The sequence below is a fragment of the Tamandua tetradactyla genome, chromosome 17, assembly GCF_023851605.1.
Source record: "Tamandua tetradactyla isolate mTamTet1 chromosome 17, mTamTet1.pri, whole genome shotgun sequence".
NCBI lineage: Eukaryota > Metazoa > Chordata > Mammalia > Pilosa > Myrmecophagidae > Tamandua > Tamandua tetradactyla.
In genome coordinates, this window is record NC_135343.1 from 27,425,728 (window position 1) to 27,443,694 (window position 17,967).

Here is a 17,967-nt window from a genome sequence, read left to right on the forward strand (position 1 = left end):
CATCTACATCTACAGCACTGCTGTAACAATCATTGATATTTAAAGTGATAAAAACAAAAAATCTTAAATCATCAAAAAATAAATTTGATTCCTATGCCAAAATATTAAGATTGGAAGAGTGTGCTAATTTATTAAAAGATGCTCATCAGAGAGAAATAAAACAGTTTACTAGTAAATTTTTACTTTAACCAGAAATCCAATTCATTATTTAATGTAAAATTCCTTAAATAAAACATATAATTGAAAATAGAAAGTCTCATTTATATAAATATAGAGATTATCTCCTAGTGCAGTTTTCTTTATTAAGAATTACTTATCTGAAAGTGATTGAATATCAGATTAGATTAATATTAATCTATTGCTAGATTGACAGCTTCAATTTTTCTACTTAGAATGTATGTATTATATGGATTTTTTAAATAGTATACTCAAAATAAGTCAGTAGCCATATGCTGGAAAGAATGCAAATGAAATCATAGAGATAAGTTTAGCTGGTATATTACTGATTGATATCTTTAGCCTGAAAAAGATACCGGCTGTACTCTTATTATAGAATGTCTTCTCTATCCAGGGTCTCTGCATGGAGAAACGAATCCTTCATTAATATCCAGCTCATATAAATAGCATTTAATAGAGCATTCATTTTCATTTATGCATTTCTTTACATTTCTACAACTAAAAGATATTTTCTTAAATTTCCCTTATAACTTCTGTATTTTACCCATCTACTTTATAGCACTATTTGCTAGTGTGATGAGTGTGTTGTACTTCCTTTGTAAAGGGCTGCCTTTAAAAGGTATAGTCACACATTTAAACCGAAATGAAATCAAGTAGGAATATAGCAAATAAAATGAATTGATATGTCCACCAAAAGACATGTAAAGAATGTTCATAATGATTATATTAAAAATATCTAAAAAGTTAAAAAATAAAACTTAATGTCCATCAACAATAAAGTGAATAAATTTCTGTAATGAAAACTATACAGCAAAAATAAAAACAAGTACTGCTGCACACAAGAGTGTGGACCAATAGCAGAGAACTGATGCTGAACAAAAGAAAGAAGGCACAAAAATGGGTATTTATGATTCCATTTATGTGAAGTTTGAGAATAAGCAAAACTGTTCTATGGTGATAGAAATCAGAACAACAGTTGCTGGGTTGGGAGGTAGTTGCCGACTGGGAAGGGGCCTGATGGAGGCTTTTAGGATTCTAGAAATGTTCTGTCCGTTATCTGGATGGTGTTATACAGGTACATGCACATGCAGAAATTAATACACAGACACATGTATACAGGCACGTAGAAAAGAATTAAACTTGAAGATCATGTACTTTCTTACGTGTATGTTGTACTTCAATCATTCTTTTAATTCAGCAATAAGTCATGGTATACCCTTCAATATACTTATAGAACTACAAAAGGAATAGAATTATATTAATTGAATGGACTGGTATCTAAACATATCAAGGGAAAAAAAGAATTTGCAGAGTAATTTGCTTAGTACACATGAACTAGAAGGAAAGACAGAAATTGTTAATAGTATTTACCTTAGAAGTTTGAGACAAAAAATTGGGATTTACAGAAGGACTCTTATTTTTCAGTTTATTTTTCTTTACTGTTTATGTAACTTTTAACCTAATTTAATAGACTTCATTAATCTTTTCTATGCTTTTAAAATTGTACTGGATTGAGCCAAATGAAATTGCAGTTTTCGTAAGATAAAATGATAGAACAGTTTCATACAGTTCAGTTTAATGCAATGCACAGATATAAAGAAGTTATAAAAAAAAGCATTTAGTCATCACTAATTCATAAGTTAAAATAATTTGCATATTCAACATGAACAGCATAAATATGATTTGAGTCTATACTTGAGTTTAAATGTATATTACCTGAAAGTAACTTAATAAACCTATTCCTAAAATTGTTTGTAATTTGAACTCTTCACATATTAATTGATTTCAAATTGTTTCTGAATGTTTAAAGGATTATTACAGAATGTTGTGAAATTGGAAACTGGAAAATATGCGGTCAGAGCCCAGGACTGTCACTGGCTCTCTGACCCAGAATAAACTGCCTGATTACTCTGGACTTCAATTTTCTTTAATAAAATAAGGAGAAAATGAAACCAGAACTATAATGTTGCTCAATTTGCTGATGCATATAAAAGTACTTTGAAAAGTACAAAGCACTATCCAAACGTGATCATTGATGTTTTTATATAAGGAAAGGGTGTATCCCATATTTGCTTTGAAGAGATCAGGTTCACAGTACCTCTTCTGTAATTTATGCTGATCTTCTAGGTCAGTGGTTCTCAAACTTTTTGATTTCAGGATCCCTTTATACTTAGCTATTACTATTTACTATATTAGAAATTAAAACGAATAAATTTAAAAATACTTATTAAAATAATTTAATAAGCCCATCATGTGTTAATATAAATAATATTTTATGAAAAATGGCTGTATTTTCTAAAACAGAATAATTAATGAAAAGAGAGGCATTGTTATACATATTTGCTGATTTCTTTGGAGCCTAGTTTAACACAGCACAGCTGGGTTCTCCCATCTGCTTCTGCATTCAATCTTTTGTAATGTGTTGTTTTAATTTACATACATGAGTAAAATTTGGCCTTACACAGACATAGTTGGAAAAAATAAGACAATTATTGATATTACTACTTGATAAGGGATAGTTTCTTAAAAAAAATTTGTTTTATTAGAGAAGATGTGGGTTTACAGAACAATCATGCATAAAATATAGGATTCCCACACAGCACTCGCTACCAACTTACATTGGTATGGAACATTTGTCACAACTGATGATAGCACTTTTTCGTAATTGTACTGTTTTTTACAATTATAAAAGATGATTAAAGTAGTACTATTAACTTTCATCTAGAGTTTACATGAGGTGTATTTTTCCCCGTACACCACCCTATTATAAACACCTTGTATTAGTGTTACACATTTGTTATAATACATGAAAGGCTTTTGTACTTGTACAATTCACTATAGTCCATCATCTAGAGTAAGGTTCACTGTGCTATACAGTCTTATGTTCTATATTTTAATTTTTATTCTAGTAACATATACGACCTAAGGTTTTCCCTCCTAACCACATTTACCTATATAATTCAGCACTGCTAATTAAACTCACAATAATGTGCTACCATCGCCACCATCCATTTCCAAACCTTTACAATCAACTTAAATAGAAATTCTGGAAAATTAAGCATCCACCCCCCCATTCTCTAACTCCAGTCTATCCCCTGTTAACTTATATTCCAGATTCTAACACTGTAAGTTTGCCTATTATAATTAGTTCATATCAGTAAGTTCATACAATGTTTGTTTTTTTGTGTTTGGCTTATTATTTTGTGATGTCCTCAAGGTTCTTCCATGTTGTCGCACATATCAGGACTTCATTAATTCTTATGGCTGAGCAATATTCTACTGTATGTGTATACCATATTTTGTTGATCTATTCATTGGTCGATGAACTCGTAGGTTGCTTCCATCTTTTGGCAATTGTGAACGTCATTGTGAATGTCAGGCGTGCAAATATCTGTCTGAGTCCCTGCTTTCAATTCTTCTGGATATATACCTAGTAGCAGGATTGCCAGGTCATATGGTAATTCTGTATTTAGCTTCCTGAGGAACTGCCAAACTGTCTTCCAGGACAGCGTGCAGGAGCTGTATCATTTTACGTTCCCACCTGCATGAATGAGCATTCCTATTTCTCCACATCCTCTCCAACACTTGTAGTTCTTTTTTTTTTTTTTTTTTACTAGCAGCATTCCAGTGGATATAAAATGGTATACTATTGGGGTTTCGATGTGCATTTTCTTAAAAGCTACTGATGTTGTGTATCTTTTCATGTGCTTATTGGCTGTTTGTATATACTCTTCGGAGATATTTCTATTCAAATCTTTTACCCATTTCTTTAGTTGGGTTGCTTGTCTTTTTATGTTGAACTGTAGGATTTCTTTATATATTCTGGATATTAAGACTTTATCAGATATGTGGTTTCCAAATACTTTCTCTCAGTGAGTAGGTTGACTTTCACTTTTGTGACAGTCCCATTTATTTATTTTTTCTTTCATTGCTTGTGCTTTGGGTATAAAGTCTAAGAATCCATTGCCTAACACAAGATCCTGAGGATGTTTCCCTACATTTTCTTCTACAAGTTTTAAACTCTTGGTTCTTAATTTATGTCTATACACATTTTGAGTTAAATTTGGTGTGACATAGGGTCCTATTTCATTCTTCTGAATATGGATATCCAATTCTCCCAGCACCGTTTGTTGAATAGACTATTTCTTCTCAGTTGACTGAACGTGGTAGCCTTATCAAAAATGAGTTGGCCAAGAAACAAAAGGACAAATATTGTATAGTCTCACTGATATGAACTAACAATAATGAATGAACTTGGAGAATTTCAGTTAAGAATAGAGGTCATCAGGAGAAAGAAATAGTGTAGAGATATTGGGTAATTGGAGCTGAAAGGATACAGATTATACAACAGGACTTATTGTAAAAATTCAGAAACAGGTAGCACAATACTGCCTGGTTGTAGCACAATAATATAAGTACACTGAATAAAGCTGAATGCGAGAATGATGGAGGCAGGAAGGCTGGGGACACATATGAAACCGGAAGGAAAGATAGAAGATAAAGACTGAGATGGTATAATCTAGGAATGTTTAAACTGTACAATGCTAGTGACTAAAATATACAAATTAAAAAATGCTTTTGCATGAGGAATATCAAAGGAATGTCAATATTGCAGGGTGTTGAAAATAGATGGTCATTCATACTTTAAAACTTCAATTTCTGTGAGAGACTAAAGCAAGAAATGTTTATTTGGTACAAAATTTATATTTTGATTAGTGCATTTCCTAATGTAACATATATGGACAGGTTAATTGAACACCATAAATACATGGAGCCTTGAATAGGGCATGAGATTTTGTAGGTTTGTCCAGTGTGGTGCCCCAATAAATCCCAGAGTGATTTGAACAGTGAGTAAAAACGTATTTGCAAAGTCCCCTTGCGGTAATTGCAAGAAAGGGGGAAAATTCAACTTCCCCTTTTGGAGAACTCCTGATATTCTCGCAAGTGGTAGGGACAACAAATCAATTGGCTGAGCCCTCAGTCTTGGAGTTTGTTCCTATGAAACTGATCCCCGCAAAGGATAAGCTAAGACTACTTAAAATTATTCCTAAGAGTCACCCCCAAAAAATCTCTTTTGTTGTTCAGATGTGGCCTCTCTCTCTTTCTCTCTCTCTCAGCCAACATGGCAAGCAAACTCACTGCCTTCCCCTTCTCTACCTGTGATCTGACTCCCAGAGGTGTAAACCTCCCTGGCAATGTGGGACTCAGCATCAAGAGATTGAGGGAAACTTCTCGACTGAAAGGGGGAAGAGAGAAATGAGACAAAATAAATTGTCAATGCCTGAAGGATTTCAAACAGAGTTGAGAGGTTATCCTGAAGGTTATTCTTATGGATTACATAGATACCTCCTTTTTAGTTTAAGATGTTTTAGAGAGGCTAGTAGGAAGTACCTGAAACTGTAGAGCTGTGTTCCAGTAGCCATGTTTTGTGAAGATGATTATATAATGATGGCGCTTTCGCAGTGCAACTATGCGATTGTGAATACCTCGTGTCTGATGCTCCTTTTATCTACAGTATGGACAGATGAGTAAAAAATATAGATTAAAAATAAATAAATAATAAGGGGAACAAATGTTAAATTGAGTAGATTGAAACACTAGCACTCAATGAAAGGGAATGGTAAGGGGTAAAGAAAAAAAATAGGGGGAACAAAGGTTAAAATATATTGGGTGGATGGAAATACTAGTGGTCAATGAGAGGGAGGGGTAAGGGGTATGGTATGTTTAAGTTCTTTCTTTTTTTTTTTTTTTTTGTCTGTCAGACTGTATGTTTTATTTCAACAGACTTCCCTGGTTAAAAAAAAAAAGGTGGTGGTGAGGGATTCAACATATCATAAAAATATGGAACGCTTCACAAATTTGCGTGTCATCCTTGCGCAGGGGCCATGCTAATCTTCTCTGTATTGTTCCAATTTTAGTATATGTGCTGCCGAAGTGAGCACTTCTTTTTTCTTTTTATTTCTTTTTCTAGAGTGATGCAAATGTTCTAAGAAATGACCATGGTGATGAATATACAACTATGTGAGGATATCATGAGCCACTGATTGTACATTAAGTATGGAATGTTCATATGTTAAGAATGTTTATGTCTGTGTGTTATTTTGTTTTGACAATTAAAAAAAAAAGCCAAAAAAAATGAGTTGGCCAGTCGGCATAGTGAGGTGTGGAATTTATTTTGTCTTCCAGAGCAGCTAGTAAATAGCTAGGAACCGTATGGAACAACTGCTGGGAGGACAGCAGTGACCAGGCACAAATCATACACTAGTCTGGAACAGGTGGAACGGCTGAGATACCACAAAGAAATGTAAGTCTCCTAAGCTGCAGAGGCCAGTGCCCCTCCCCCATGGGCACAGCAGGCTGGGTCCCCCAGGGAACAAGTAACAAAGAGTTAGTTAAACCAAGCTCCAATTGTGGAATTATTAAGAAATTCTGGCTGCTGAAAACAGGCCCCAAGCACAGATAATCCTAGAGTAAATACTAAAGAAACCAACAGTTTTTGCCCAGGCAGAGAAGAAGCTGACAGAAAAATAAAATAAACAAGCAAAAAAACAGCTTTTTGAGTTGGACAGCACAAAATGCTGGAAAAGGCCTGGACCCCCAAAAAGGGGGCACATCTGGCCTGGGGACACGAGCCATATACCAACCCCAGCTCCTGTTTGGCAAATCCAGGAACAGAAGTCCAGCTCTGGAAAGACTTTTTTTTTTTCTTAACTTCTTAACAGCTCATTAGATAGAACTGCAAGCACTCTTAGGCTCCAGCAGTGCCCCAGGCAAGGGCAGAATTGAGCCATGCCTGAGAGACAAAGTAAATAGTCAGGTGGACTATTCCCTAAAGGGTATATCTTCCCTAAGAAGGGGTGGTTGGGGCCCAGCTCAAGTGGAAGCTCTCCTTGACAGAATTCAAGCCCCAGGGGCTAGAAAACATAAGCATTCAAAGCCCACCTCCTACTGCAGCCTCAGTCTCAACCATACCCCTGACAGGGACAGGTGTTGAAATTAAAGTCACCACATCACTTTACACTGGTAAGAAGCTGTGAGCAGGCAAGCACCACATGCTGGGCAGAATAGGAAATGTACAGAGTCTACAGGCATCATAGGAAATGTTGACAAGCTGCTGGGTCTAACCCCAAGGAAACTTGGTACTGGCTACTCTCTCTCCTCCTGAGACATGGACCTGTCTGCTCTGGGGAAATCTAGCTGGAGTCAATTATATCTGAGGAGACCCTTTAAAAACAAAGGAGCCATATAGGCAGGGCAAGAAACAGAAAAGCAAGAGCTGAAAAATTCTGATTAGTTAAACAGAACCTATGCTAGAGGTCTAGGATAAGTTGAACTGAATGCTAAAGAATGAATAGAGAATAAAGCCGTCAAACAAGAAAACCCTAGGTAAAAGAGTTAAAACAACCTCCAGAATAAATTAATTAAGGAAAGCAAATGCCCAGATGCCAGCAAAAAAATAACAAGTCATACTATGAAAATCAAAGATATAGCCCAGTCAAAGGAACAAACCAAAAGTTAAAATGATATTCAGGAGTTGAAACAACTAATTCAGGATGTTCAAACAGACATGAAAATCTCATCAAAAATAAAATCAAAGATTTGAGGGAAGATATAAAGAAGACATTGGACAAATGTAAAGAAGAACTAAAAAGTTTGAAAAAACAAGCACAGACTTATGAGAATGCAAGTCACAATAGAAGAGATGGAGAAAACAATGAAGATCTACAACAACAGATTTGCAGAGGCAGAATAAAGAATTAGTGAACTAAAGGACAGGACATCTGAAATCTAACACACAAAAGAAAAGATAGGGAAAAGAATGGAAAAGTATGAACAGGGTCTCGGGGAATTGAATGACAAGATGAAGTGCCTGAATATACATGTTATGGGTGTTATAGAAGGAGAAGAGAAGGAAAAAGGAGCAGAAAAACTAATAGAGGATATAATCACCGAAAATTTCCCATCTCTTATGAAAGACTAAAATTATAAATACAAGAAGTACAGCATACACCAAATAGAATAGATCCAAACAGTCCTACTCCAAGACATTTACTAGTCAGAATGTCAAATATCAAAGACAGAGAGAGGGTTTTGAAAGCAGCAAGAGAAAAGCAATCCACATATAAGGGAAGCTCAATAAGATTATGTGTGGATTTCTCAGCAGAAACCATGGAGGTGAGAAGGCAGTGGTATGATATATTTATGTACCTGAAAGAGAAAAAATTCCAAGAATTCTATACCCACCAAAACTGTCCTTCAAAAATAAGGGGTGAAAATAAAAAATAACGAGGGGGAGATCAAAATATTTTCAGACAAACCATCACTGAGAGAATTTGTGACTAAGAGACTGGCTCTATAAGAAATACTTAAAGGGAGCACTACAGGCAGATAGGAAAATACCAGAGAGAGGGATCTGGAGAAGCATGTAGAAATGAAGACTATCAGTAAATGTAAAAAAGAGAGAAAAAAGATATGACATATAAAATCCAAAAGACAATGTAAAGTACTGCTTTACAGTAGCAACAATAAACATTAATGATTAAACTCCCCAATCATAAGACATAGACTGGTAGAATGGATTAAAAAACAGGACCCATCTATATGCTGCCTACAGAAGACTCACTTTAGACCCAATGACAAAAATAGGTTGAAGGTGAAAGGTTGGGAAAAGATATTTCATGAAAACAACAATCAGAAGAGAGGAAGGGTAGCTATACTAAAATCAACAAACTAGACTTCAAATGTAAAACAATTAAAAGAGACAGAAAAGGACACTATCAATAAAATAAAATTAATAAATTCAATAAGAAGGCATGACAATCATTAATATTTGTGCACCAAGTCAGATTGCTCCAAAATGCATGAGGCAAACACTAACAACACTGAAGACAGAAGTAGACAACTCTACCATAATACTTAGAGACTTCAGTTACCTGCTTTCATCTATGGATAGAACATCTAGACAGAGGATCAATAAGGAAACAGAGATTTTGAATAATATGACAAGTGAGATAGACTTCATAGACATTTACAGAACATTACATCCCACAACAGCAGGATACACATTTTTTCTCAAGTGCTCATGGATCATTCTCAATGATAGACCATATGCTGTGTCACAAAGCAAGTCTCAATAAATTTAAAAAGATTGAAATTACACAAAACACTTTCTCAGACAATGAAGTTGGAAATCAATAATAGGTAGAGGGCCAGAAAATTCACAAATATATGGAGACTAAACAGCACACTCTTAAACAACCAGTGGGTCAAGAAAGAAGTTATGAGAGAAAAATCAGAAAACATCTTGAGGCAAATGAAAATGAAAACACAACATTAAAATTTATAGAATATAGCAAAGGTGGTACTGAGAGGGAAATTTATTGTCTTAAATACCTATATTAAAAAAAAGAAAGAAGGGGTGCAAGGATAGTTCAGTGATAGAATTCTTGCCTGCCATGAGGGAGGTCCAGGTTCAATTCCTGGTCCATGCATTTCCCCAAAAGAAGCAAACAAGCAAAACAAACAAGCAAAATTAAAAAAAAATGGTGCTGCAATAACAGAATACTCACATGGAAAAATAATGAAATGTGATCCCATCATATAGCATACAAAAATAAATAAATAAATAAAATAATGTGATTATGTTAAAACACTGAATGAAGTTGCATCTGAGCTATAGTTTTTTAATATATTTTTTGTATTTTTTATTTTTATTTTTTTGTCTATATTATCATTTTATTTCTTTTTCTGTTGTCTTGCTATTTCTTTTTCTAAATCGATGCAAATGTACTAAGAAATGATGATCATACATCTATGTGATGATATTAAGAATTACTGATTGCATATGTAGAATGGAATGATTTCTAAATGTGTTAATTTTTTAAAATTAATTAAAAAAATGAATAAAATAAAATAAAAAAGAAGAGCAAAAACTGATGAATTAACTGTTCACCCAGAAGAACCAGAGAAGGAACAGAAAACTAACCCCAAAGCAAATGAAACAAAGAAACCACAAAATTAGAGCAGAAATGAATATGAAAACAATAGAGAAAATCAACAAAATCAGAAGTTGGTTCTTTAAGAAAATCAACAAAATCAATGGACCCTTAGCTAAAAAAAGAGAGAGAGAGAAGATGCAAATAAATAAAATCAGAAATGGAAGAAGGGACAAAACCACTGACCCCACAAAAATAAAGAAGGTAATGAGAGAATACTATGAGCAATTATATGCTAGCTGCTAATAGAAACTAGACAATGTAGATGAAATTGTAACTTTCTAGAAAGGCATGAACAACGTACATTGACTCAAGAAGAAACAGATGACCTCAATAAACCAATCACAAGAAAAGAGATTGAATCAGTCATCAAAAAGCTCCCAAAAAGGAAAGTCCAGGACTAGACAGCTTCACATGTGAATTCTACCAAACATTCAAGAAAGAATTAGTACTAATCCTGCTCAAACTCTTCAAAAAAATTGAAGGCGGAAGGCTACCTGAATCACTCTATGAAGCCAACATAACCTTCATACCAAAGCCAGACAAAGATACTAGCAGAAAAGAAAATTACAGACCAATCTCTCTAATGAATATAGATGCAAAAATCCTCAACAAAATTCTTGCAAATCAAATCCAGCAGCACATTAAAAGAATTATACACCATGACCAGGTGGGATTTATTTCAGGTATGCAAGGCTGGTTCAATATAAGAAAATCAATTAGTGTATATTATATTAATAAGTCAAAGCAGAAAAACCACATGATCATTTCAAATGATGCAGAAAAGGCATTTGACAAAATTCAACATCCTTTCTTGATGAAAACACTTCAAAGAATAGGAATAAAGGGAACTTTCTGAACATGATAAAGGGAATATATGAAAAACCCATAACTAGTATCAGTCTCAATGGGGAAAGACTTAAAGTTTTACCTCCAAGATCAGACACAAGACAAGGATGCCCCTTGTCACCATTATTATTTAACATTGTGCTGGAAGTTCTAGCCAGAGCAATTAGACAAGAAAAAGAAATGACATCCACATTGGAAAGAAAGAAGTAAAACTCTCACTTTTTGTAAGTAATATGATACTATATGTCTAAAATCCTGAAAAATCTACAGCAAAGCTACTAGAGCTAATAACAAGTACAGCACAGTGGCAGGGTACAATATTAACACCCCCAAATCAGTAGTGTTTCTATATACTAGTAATGAGCAATCTGATGAAGAAATTAAGGAAAAAATTCTATTTACAATAGCAACCTAAATAATCAAATTTTTAGGAATAAATTTAACTAAGGATACAAAAGACATATACAGAAAAGTATAAGAAATTGCTAAAAGAAATCATTGGAATACCTAAAGACATGGAAAGGCATACCATGTTCATGGCTAGAAAGACCAAATATAGGTAAGATGTCAATTCTACCCAAATTGATGTATGCATTCAATGCAATACCAATTATAATCCCAATAACTTACTTTGCAGAAATAGAAAAATCAACAACCAAAATTATTTGGAAGGGCAAGTTGCCCCAAATAGCCAAAAATATCTTGAAAAAGAGGAATGAAGTGGGAGTCCTCATACTACCTAACTTTAAAGCATATTACAAAGCTACTGGCAAAAAGATAGATATACTGACCAATGGAATGATACTGAAAGTTCAAAAATAGACCATCTCATCTATGGACAACTGATCTTTGATAAAGTGGTCAAGTCAACCAACCTGGGACAGAGCAGTCTCTTCAAAAAACTGTGTCTGAAGAACTGGATATCTATATGCAAAAGAATGAGAAAAGATCCACATCTCACACCCTATACAAAAGTTAACTCAAAATACATCAAAGACCTAAACATTAGAGCCAAAGCCAAGCAATGAAAAAAGAAGTGGATAGATGGGATCTCCTCAAAATGAAACACTTTTTTGCACCAAATAACTTTGTCAGGAAAGTGAAAAGGCAGTGTATGAAATAGGAAAAAATATTTGGAAAGCACATATCAGACAAGGGTTTAATACCCAGAATATACAAAGAAATCCTACAACTCAACAACAAAAAAAACAACCCAATTTTACAAATGGGCAAAAGACATGAACAGACACTTTTTAGAAGAGGAAATACAAATGGCTAAAAGGCACAAGAAAAGATGCTCAATTTCAAAGGTGTTCTGGTTTGCTAGCTGCTGAAATGCAATATACCAGAAACAGAATGGCTTTTAAAAAGGGGAATTTAATGAGTTGCTAGTTTACAGTTCTAAAGCCGAGAAAATGTCCCAATTAAAACAAGTCTAAAGAAATGTCCAATCAAAGGCATCTAGGGAAAGATACCTTGGTTCAAGAAGACCGATGAAGTTCAAGGTTTCTCTCTCAAGTGAGAAGGCACATGACGAACACAGTCAGGGCTTCTCTCAGCTGGAAGGGCACATGGCGAACACGGCGTCATCTGCTAGCTTTCTCTCCTGGCTTCCTGTTTCATGAAGCTCCCCGGGAGGCATCTTCCTTCTTCATCTCCAAAGGTCACTGGCTGGTGGACTCTCTGCTTTGTAGTGTTGCTCTCTCTGAATCTCTCTGAATCTCTCATTCTCCAAAATGTTTCCTCTTTTATAGGACTTCAGAAACTAATCAAGACCCACTCAAATGGGTGGAGACATGTCATCCCTAATCCAGTTTAACAACCATTCTTAACTAAATCACATCAACCAGGGAAATGATCTCATTACAGTTTCAAATATACAGTATTGAATAGGGATTATTCTACCTTTAAGAAATGGGATTTATATTAAAACATGGCTTTTCTTAGGGGGCATACTTCCTTTCAAACCAGCGCAAAAGACTATTAGAAAAATGTAAATCAAAACCACAATGAGATATCATCTCACACCCACTAAAATGGTCATTGTAAAGAAAAGTACAGAAAATGGCAAATGCTGGAGAGGATGTGGAGAAAGAATCACTCTTATCCACTGTTGGTGGGAATGTAAAATGGTGTAATCACTCTGAAAGGTAGTTTGGCATTTCCTCAGGAAGCTATGTATAGAATTGCCATATAATCTAGCAATCCCATTACTAGGTATATATTCAGAGGAACTGAAAGTAAGGACACAAATAGACACTTGCACACCAATGTTTATAGCAGCATTATTTGTGATTACCAAGAGCCATTAATGGATAAGTGGCTAAACAAGCTATGGTATATACATATGACGGAATATTATGCAGCTGTAGGACAGAATAAAGTCATGAAGCATATAACAATATGGATGAAACTTGAGGACATTATGCAGTGAAATTAGCCAGAAACCAAAGGACAAATACTGTATGGATTCACTAATATGAACTAATGTTAATGAGTGAATTTTGAGAATTAAAGTTAAACTCAGGTTATTAGGGGATAGAAAGAGGGTAGATATTGGGTGTTTGGTGCTAAAGAAATACAGAATGTGGAGCAGGACCGATTGTAAAACCTCTGAAATGGATAGTACAATACTATCTGATCATAGTACAATAATACAAGTACATTGAATGAACTGAATGTATGATTGAGGCAGAAGGGCCTGGGGACACGTATGACACCAGAATGAAAGATAGAAGATAAAGACAGAGACAGTACAACTTACGAATGCCTATAGTGGACAATGATGGGGATTAAATGTACAAAAATAAAAACGTTTTTCCATGGGAGGGGGGACAAATGAATGCCAACCCTGCAGAATGTTGAAAATGGGATGGTATCCAAGAAAAAAATACAACCAATGCAAGCTAGGGTGTATAGGTAACAGTAACACTGTAATATGTTTCCACCGAATGTAACAAAGAGAAATGCCAAAACTAAACATCAAAAAGCAGGGGATATTGGGGAGGTGTGTAGATTCTTTGCAGAAAAAAAGGAAATGTCTTCATATAGATTATGGTGGTGAAGACATGAGTATTTATCTAGGTTGGATTGTATAATGTGCAAATGAAACTGTTTAAAAATATACACAGAGAAAAAAGTACTAGAGAAAATGTGGAGAAAGAGATATACCTATTTACTGTTGGTAGGGGAGCTGAGAGGTGCAGCCCCTCTGGAAGGCAACCTGGTGGATCCACAGGAGGCTAGGGGTGGGGATGCCATATGATCCTGCAACCCTGTTGCTAGCTCTATGCCTGGAGGTACTAAGAGTGGAGACACAGTTGCACGCTGGTATTCATGGTAGTACTGTTCATGATTTGCAATGCATGGAAGTGACCTAAAAGTACAAGACTGAGGCATGGAAGAGGGAACTGTGGTCTATGCATACAATGGACTACTGAGGGGCTTCAAGAAGGAATGAAGTTGTGAGGCCTGCAACTAGGTGAATGAACCTTGAGGACAGTATGTTGAATGAAATGCCTGAAACAAAAAGGCAAATTTTATCATGCTTCACTCATATGGATAACTATAATATACAAACTCAGAGAACTGAAATCCAGAACATGGGTTATCAGGGTGGAGCCTATAGTAAAGTGTCCTAGATTGTAAGCTCTTACGGCAGCACATATATTCCTAGTTGTAACTGTTATTTCTAAATTTTGAGAGTCATTTCCTGAAACTTTGGGTATTTATGTGACCCCTGCGACTCAGAGTTAGAGCACTGAAACTATGAAAGTCAGCATTACCCCATACAGCAACTTGTTTAAAAAGTGATCAGACTTTGACTAGAGATATGAAAGAATCTGATCTGGATTCTCAAGTACTACAGGCATGAGAAATTGCCAAGCAAGGAAAATAGCAACCTGGTCTCTTCAGATCACCAACAGCAAGGAACCTCTGGATAATCAGTGCATATTCTAAATAGCCTTGCTTCCTTCTTTTTCCTGCAGCTCCTGCCAAGCTATACCCAGAAGAGACTGGAGGCAGGTGCTGGTTTGAAGTCCAGGGAACGTCTGTGGCTTAAAGAATCACAAGGATTTTGCTCCACTTGAAAAAAACCAAAGCAGAAAATCATCTATACTGTGGAAGACTATACTAAACTCATCTCTTACTCAAAGAGAAAGCCTGCTTTACAAGATGCATGCACACATGTTTAATTAACCCACTAACAGCTGGTCTTGATCCATTTGGATGAGAAGATTCCTAGTGCAACCTGAAAGCAGCCTCTCTCCTTTTCACTACGCTCATCTCTCACTTGACAGTGTTAAAGAATCCAAACCAGTCTGAGTTCAGCACCTGTTTTCTTTACACCATTCTATGTCACCTCCTGCTGCAGTCAAGTTTTTTACGCTATTTGTAAGCCTTTTTCCACCTCCCACCCATAGCACAGTAAGCATCTGCAGAGAGAGACAATTGGAAAAAAAAAAAACAAAAAAAAAAAACCAGGTACTGTGAAGGTCTTTGAAGAATAGCGCCCATTCTGCCGCTGCTGCTGATGACAATGACAAAGCTATCACACCTCTGAAGTCTGGACACAGCAAGGAGCCTACTCCCCTGCCAGGCTCCAGCACCAACACACCAACACTTTTAACATCACAGAGATTTGAGATCATCTTGAGAAATCACCAGGTTAGAAAGGGAAGCTTTAATGATTTCCTGAAGGGTACACCGTCTGCAAAGACAGACCTGTGACCAGAACCGAAGTTATAGAACCCAGATCTGTGACTAGAACCCATGGTCTTCCCCCAAACATACTTTAAAACAAACTTTAGATTCAAGATTGCTGACCATTTTCTGGCATGAGAATATGCACAACGGATGGTTTTACGTGTGACGTACCTTCCAGTTTTTGAAATATCTGCAGTGGCTTGGAGTTAGGTACCCTGGAGAAACATGTTTTTTATCTGAATCCATCCCTAGAGGTGTGAACCCATTGTAAATAGGAACTTTTGATAATGTTACTTCAGTTGAGGTGAGGCCCAACTGAAGCAGGATGGGTCTTAATCCTGTTACTGGATGCCCTATGTATGGAGAAAGCCAGAAGCTGGAAGCCAGTGGGATCCGAAAGAGAAGACAGATGCTGCCATGTACATGGTCATGCTATAGAAAGGCTAAGGACCAAGGATGGCCGGCACCCAGCCCCAGAACACCACGGTCTTTGGTGAAAGAACGTTGCCTTGCTGACACCTGCTTTGGGATTTCTCCTAACCTCAAATTGTGAACCAATAAATTCCTGTCGTTTAAGCCAAAAAAAAAAAAAAAAAATCAACTGGCCATAGATGTAAAGTCTATTGCTGAACTTTCAATTCAATTCCATTGGTCAATATATCTGTCCTTGTGTCAATGCCATGCTAGTTTGAGCACTGTAGCTTTGTAATATGCTTTAAAGTAAGGAAGTGGTGCCCTCCAACTTCATTCTTCCTTTTCAAGATTTTTTTGGCTATTCAGGGACACTTACCATTCCAAATAAATTTGATAATTGGCTTTTCCATTTCTAGGAAGTAGGCTATTGGCATTTTGATTGGGGTTGCATCGAATCTGTGAATGATTTTGGGTAGAATTGACATCTTGATGATATTTAGTCTTCCAATTCATGAACACAGAATGTCTTCTTTGATTTCTTTTAGCAATGTTTTATAGTTTTCTGAGTAAAAGTCCTTATATTCTTAGTTAAATTTATTCCTAGATTTTAAATTCTTTTAGTTACTATTGTAAATAGAATTTTTCTTCTTGATGTCCTACTCAGATTCCTCATTACTAGTATATAGAAGCACTTGCAATATTTGCATGTTGATCTTGTATCCCATCACTTTACTGAGGGATACAGTTTATTAGCTCTAATAGCTTTGCTGTAGATTTTCAGAACTTTCTATATATAGAATCGTGACATTTTACAAATGGGAAAAGTTTTACTGCTTCCTTTCCAATTCCTTTTATTTCTTTTACTAGCCTAACTGCTCTGACTAGAACTTCCAGTACTATGTTGAATAATACTGGTGTCAGAAAGTTTTCAGTCTTTCACAATTAAAGGTGATGTCAGCTGTGGATTTTTCATATATTCCCTTTATCATGTTGATGAAGTTTCCTTTGATCCCCACCTTTTGAAGTATTTTTATCAAGAAAAGGATGCTGGATTTTTGTCATTGCCTTTTCTGCAGCAATGGAGATGGTCATGTGTTTTTTTCCCCTTCATTTTGGCAATGTGGTATATTATATTAATAAATTTTTTTATGTTGAGCCACAACTACAAACGTGGGATAAAAGCTACTTGACCATGGTGGATACTACTTTTAATGTGCTGTTGGATTTGATTTGCAAGTATTTTGTCAAGGATTTTTACACCTGTATTCATAAAAGAAATTGGTGTTTTCTTGTGGTGTCCTTATCTGGCTTTGGTATTATGGTGATGTTGGCCTTAAAGAATGAATTAGGAAGTGTTCATCTTCAGTTTTTTGGAAAAGTTTGAGCAGGATCATTCTTCTTGGAACAACTGATAGAATTCACCTGTGAAGCAGTCTGGTCCTGGGCTTTTCTTTGTTGGGAGGTTTTTGATGACTGATTTAATCTCTTTACTTATAATTGGTCTGTTGAGGTCTTATATTTTCTCTTGAGTCAGTGTAGGTGGTTCATGTGTATCTAGGAATTAGTTTATTTCATCTAGGTTGTCTAATTTGTTGTCATACAACTATTCATATTATCTTCTTATGACCCTTTTTATTTCTATGGGGTCAATAGTAACGTCCCCCCCCTCATTTCTGATTTTATTTATTTGTATACTCCCTCTTTTTTTTTCTTTGTCAGTCTAGCGAAGGGTTTGTCAATTTTATTGGTCTTTTCAAAGAACCAACTTTTGGGTTTGTTAATTCTCTCTATTAATTTTATTCTCCATTTCATTTATTTTTGCTCT

The 17,967-nt window shown here is 35.5% G+C and overlaps 1 long non-coding RNA gene and 1 other non-coding gene across 3 annotated transcripts in view; one reads left to right on the top strand and one right to left on the bottom strand.

Annotated features, from left to right (window-relative positions):
* LOC143660831 (uncharacterized) overlaps nucleotides 1-17,967 on the top strand; it is a 62,207-nt gene that overhangs the window by 28,986 nt on the left and 15,254 nt on the right. The window lies entirely within an intron of this gene.
* Nucleotides 6,013-6,119, bottom strand: LOC143661841 (U6 spliceosomal RNA). The gene has a single exon (XR_013164879.1). It is a non-coding gene; the product is annotated as a U6 spliceosomal RNA (small nuclear RNA).